Source organism: Protomyctophum bolini, assembly GCF_963924005.1.
Source record: "Protomyctophum bolini genome assembly, chromosome: 13".
Lineage (NCBI taxonomy): Eukaryota > Metazoa > Chordata > Actinopteri > Myctophiformes > Myctophidae > Protomyctophum > Protomyctophum bolini.
The window spans coordinates 29,305,197-29,311,344 of record NC_137874.1 but is presented as its reverse complement, the minus strand read 5'-3'; positions in this window follow the sequence as shown (position 1 = coordinate 29,311,344).

The window sequence follows — 6,148 nt, the reverse complement described above, 5'->3', positions numbered from 1 at the left end:
GGACTAAGGAAAGGAAAGGTACTACGTTTACCCAGGGTAACTGGACTAAGGAAAGGAAAGGTACTATGTTTACCCAGGGTAACTGGACTAAGGAAAGGAAAGGTACTATGATTACCCAGGGTAAAAAAGAATCTGCAAAGTAACTAGTAACTAATGTTTTCAAATAAATGCAGTGGAGGTAAAAGTAGAATATTTGGATCCGAGATGTAGTGGTTCGTAGAAGTTAAAAATATTGGGGAAAACCTCAAGTGCAAATGCCTCAAAATGTTAACGGATGACCAAAACCTACTCAAATTCCCTCAAACGGTTTTTAACATTGTAACATTATTGTAGTAACCATAACAGTGTAAGGCTAATGACATTGAAACACTGCAATACATTGTAATATTGTAAATTACAATATTAATATAATATGCTATTACAATTTGTAATAGCATTGTAACACTATAACTAAATAAATAAATTCCAACTCACCAGTCTGCCAGGTCCACAGGCCGGGGAGAGGCAGGGAGCCAAATCTGTACCTCTCCCCCACGCTGTTCTGAGGAGGAGAGGCAGGGAGCCAAATCTGTACCTCTCCCCCACGCTGTTCTGAGGAGGAGAGGCAGGGAGCCAAATCTGTACCTCTCCCCCATGCTGTTCTGAGGAGGAGAGGCAGGGAGCCAAATCTGTACCTCTCCCCAGCAGCCATGGCCCCCACTCCCCCAGCAGCAGTCATGGCCCCCAGGCCCCCCTAGCAGCCATGGCCCCCAGGGAGGGGGACTCCGGTCCATCTCTGATGGATGTCGTTATAGGTGAACAGTACTGTACTGTACTGTACATTATGTGTCGCATGTCGTTATAGGTGAACAGTACTGTACTGTACTGTACATAATGCGTCGCATGTCGTTATAGGTGAACAGTACTGTACTGTACTGTACATTATGTGTCGCATGTCGTTATAGGTGAACAGTACTGTACTGTACTGTACATAATGCGTCGCATGTCGTTATAGGTGAACAGTACTGTACTGTACATAATGCGTCGCATGTCGTTATAGGTGAACAGTACTGTACTGTACTGTACATAATGCGTCGCATGTCGTTATAGGTGAACAGTACTGTACTGTACTGTAGATTATGTGTCGCATGTCGTTATAGGTGAACAGTACTGTACTGTACATAATGCGTCGCATGTCGTTATAGGTGAACAGTACTGTACTGTACTGTACATTATGTGTCGCATGTCGTTATAGGTGAACAGTACTGTACTGTACATAATGCGTCGCATGTCGTTATAGGTAAACAGTACTGTACTGTACATTATGTGTCGCATGTCGTTATAGGTGAACAGTACTGTACTGTACATAATGCGTCACATGTCGTTATAGGTGAACAGTACTGTACTGTACATAATGCGTCGCATGTCGTTATAGGTGAACAGTACTGTACTGTACTGTACATTATGTGTTGCATGTCGTTATAGGTGAACAGTACTGTACTGTACATTATGTGTCGCATGTCGTTATAGGTGAACAGTACTGTACTGTACTGTACATAATGCGTCGCATGTCGTTATAGGTGAACAGTACTGTACTGTACTGTACTGTACATTATGTGTCGCATGTCGTTATAGGTGAACAGTACTGTACTGTACTGTACATAATGCGTCGCATGTCGTTATAGGTGAACAGTACTGTACTGTACTGTACATAATGCGTCGCATGTCGTTATAGGTGAACAGTACTGTACTGTACTGTACATTATGTGTCGCATGTCGTTATAGGTGAACAGTACTGTACTGTACTGTACATTATGTGTCGCATGTCGTTATAGGTGAAAAGTACTGTACTGTACTGTACATAATGCGTCGCATGTCGTTATAGGTGAACAGTACTGTACTGTACTGTACATTATGTGTCGCATGTCGTTATAGGTGAACAGTACTGTACTGTACTGTACATAATGCGTCGCATGTCGTTATAGGTGAACAGTACTGTACTGTACTGTACATTATGTGTCGCATGTCGTTATAGGTGAACAGTGCTGTACTGTACATAATGCGTCGCATGTCGTTATAGGTGAACAGTACTGTACTGTACTGTACATAATGCGTCGCATGTCGTTATAGGTGAACAGTACTGTACTGTACTGTACATAATGCGTCGCATGTCGTTATAGGTGAACAGTACTGTACTGTACATTATGTGTCGCATGTCGTTATAGGTGAACAGTACTGTACTGTACTGTACATCATGCGTCGCATGTTGTTATAGGTGAACAGTACTGTACTGTACTGTACATTATGTGTCGCATGTCGTTATAGGTGAACAGTACTGTACTGTACTGTTATAGGTGAACAGTACTGTACTGTACTGTACATAATGCGTCGCATGTTGTTATAGGTGAACTGTACTGTACTGTACATTATGTGTCGCATGTCGTTATAGGTGAACAGTACTGTACTGTACTGTACATTATGTGTCGCATGTCGTTATAGGTGAACAGTACTGTACTGTACATAATGCGTCGCATGTCGTTATAGGTGAACAGTACTGTACTGTACTGTACATTATGTGTCGCATGTCGTTATAGGTGAACAGTACTGTACTGTACTGTACATAATGCGTCGCATGTCGTTATAGGTGAACAGTACTGTACTGTACTGTACATAATGCGTCGCATGTCGTTATAGGTGAACAGTACTGTACTGTACTGTACATTATGCGTCGCATGTCGTTATAGGTGAACAGTACTGTACTGTACATAATGCGTCGCATGTCGTTATAGGTGAACAGTACTGTACTGTACTGTACATTATGTGTCGCATGTCGTTATAGGTGAACAGTACTGTACTGTACTGTACATTATGTGTCGCATGTCGTTATAGGTGAACAGTACTGTACTGTACTGTACTGTACATAATGCGTCGCATGTCGTTATAGGTGAACAGTACTGTACTGTACTGTACATAATGCGTCGCATGTCGTTATAGGTGAACAGTACTGTACTGTACTGTACATTATGTGTCGCATGTCGTTATAGGTGAACAGTACTGTACTGTACTGTACATAATACGTCGCATGTCGTTATAGGTGAACAGTACTGTACTGTACATTATGTGTCGCATGTCGTTATAGGTGAACAGTGCTGTACTGTACATAATGCGTCGCATGTCGTTATAGGTGAACAGTACTGTACTGTACATAATGCGTCGCATGTCGTTATAGGTGAACAGTACTGTACTGTACTGTACATTATGTGTCGCATGTCGTTATAGGTGAACAGTACTGTACTGTACTGTACTGTACATAATGCGTCGCATGTCGTTATAGGTGAACAGTACTGTACTGTACTGTACATTATGTGTCGCATGTCGTTATAGGTGAACAGTACTGTACTGTACTGTACATTATGTGTCGCATGTCGTTATAGGTGAACAGTACTGTACTGTACTGTACATAATGCGTCGCATGTCGTTATAGGTGAACAGTACTGTACTGTACATAATGCGTCGCATGTCGTTATAGGTGAACAGTACTGTACTGTACTGTACATAATGCGTCGCATGTCGTTATAGGTGAACAGTACTGTACTGTACTGTACATTATGTGTCGCATGTCGTTATAGGTGAACAGTACTGTACTGTACATAATGCGTCGCATGTCGTTATAGGTGAACAGTACTGTACTGTACTGTACATTATGTGTCGCATGTATTTATAGGTGAACAGTACTGTACTGTACTGTACATAATGCGTCGCATGTCGTTATAGGTGAACAGTACTGTACTGTACTGTACATTATGTGTCGCATGTCGTTATAGGTGAACAGTACTGTACTGTACATTATGTGTCGCATGTCGTTATAGGTGAACAGTACTGTACTGTACTGTACATAATGCGTCGCATGTCGTTATAGGTGAACAGTACTGTACTGTACATAATGCGTCGCATGTCGTTATAGGTGAACAGTACTGTACTGTACATTATGTGTCGCATGTCGTTATAGGTGAACAGTACTGTACTGTACTGTACATAATGCGTCGCATGTCGTTATAGGTGAACAGTACTGTACTGTACTGTACATTATGTGTCGCATGTCGTTATAGGTGAACAGTACTGTACTGTACTGTACATAATGCGTCGCATGTCGTTATAGGTGAACAGTACTGTACTGTACTGTACATTATGTGTCGCATGTCGTTATAGGTGAACAGTACTGTACTGTACTGTACATTATGTGTGGCATGTCGTTATAGGTGAACAGTACTGTACTGTACTGTACATAATGCGTCGCATGTCGTTATAGGTGAACAGTACTGTACTGTACATAATGCGTCGCATGTCGTTATAGGTGAACAGTACTGTACTGTACTGTACATAATGCGTCGCATGTCGTTATAGGTGAACAGTACTGTACTGTACTGTACTGTACATTATGTGTCGCATGTCGTTATAGGTGAACAGTACTGTACTGTACTGTACATAATGCGTCGCATGTCGTTATAGGTGAACAGTACTGTACTGTACATTATGTGTCGCATGTCGTTATAGGTGAACAGTACTGTACTGTACATTATGTGTCGCATGTCGTTATAGGTGAACAGTACTGTACATTATGTGTCGCATGTCGTTATAGGTGAACAGTACTGTACTGTACTGTACATAATGCGTCGCATGTCGTTATAGGTGAACAGTACTGTACTGTACTGTACATAATGCGTCGCATGTCGTTATAGGTGAACAGTACTGTACTGTACTGTACATAATGCGTCGCATGTCGTTATAGGTGAACAGTACTGTACTGTACTGTACATTATGTGTCGCATGTCGTTATAGGTGAATCACTCTACATCTGAAATCAGGGGGACGAAGCTCAGAGGCGCTGCGAACCCCAAAAGCGGAATCACAAGGATTCCGAAGGACAATTCCAATCTGAATTCAAGGGGACGAAGTGCCTAGGCACTGCGACACCCCAAATGCGGAACCACAGGGATTCCGAAGGATACCGAGGGACATACACAACCCACCGAGACGGTTTAAATGGTTGTATGCGGCACAGACGGGCGAGGACCGAAGTCCAAACGCTCGGCAGCCACATCCAGCCAGGACCCAAGCAGAAGGCGCCCCTCTCCCACTCCCTTACGGGTGTAGGCCAGGACGCCTCTACTTTACTGTGGGGCCTTGAGCCCACGCGGGCCGGGCAAAGAGTGGTTGTACGCAGTGTAGATGGGCGAGGGCCGGAGCCCAGACGCCTGCCGACCAAGCACAACCCGGAACTCTAGATTGGTGGTATATTCCCCTCCTAACGGAGGAGCCTTACCCGAATCGGGTTACGAGCGTAAGGCGTCCCTGCAGAGCCCAAAGGGTTGCAGTGAACGTTAGGTCACCGCACTGCCCTCCAAGAGGGTGCGCCACAAACGTTGCCTGCGATCCGAAGATCCTAGCAAACATGCGGGCTTCATGCGGATTGACACCGTGCTCTTCCCCCCGACCGAAACGAGGCGAACTGCCGATCGAACAAGGCGGACGCCCCCGCACCGACCCCCACGCAAGCCCATGGGTCCCCCACCCGCCATGGCGGGCAGGCGGATCCATGAACGGCATGCCGGATCAAGCAACGAGAGCGCCCCTCGCATCCATCAACAACCCTTGCGGGCACAGTTCGGAAATACCACCAAGAAGGAGCAGAAAGCCCCGCTCCGCACCCAAAGAGCACGGGTCGGGGAACTGCTTAAGGGGCCTTGAGCCCCCGCGGGCCGGGCAAAGACTGGTTGTATGCGGCACAGGCGGGCTCGGCCAACTCGGCAGCCACATCCAACCAGGGAAATTGTCTGACTACGCTGCTTTCCATAAGGGATGGCAATGAAGGTCAAATAATTTAGGCACAAGAAGTTTGAGGTGACCTCATGGGTAGGAGGACACCTCGGACCCGCCGGCCACCGCCACGCCCGCGAGGGACACTGATCGACTGATCGACAGTAACAGTAAAAGGAGACAGGAAACAGCCGTACTGTACTGTACATTATGTGTTGCATGTCGTTATAGGTGAGCCGTACTGTACTGTACTGTACTGTACTGTACTGTACATTATGTGTTGCATGTCGTTATAGGTGAGACGTAATGTACTGTACTGTACATTATGTGTCGCATGTCATTATAGGTGAAC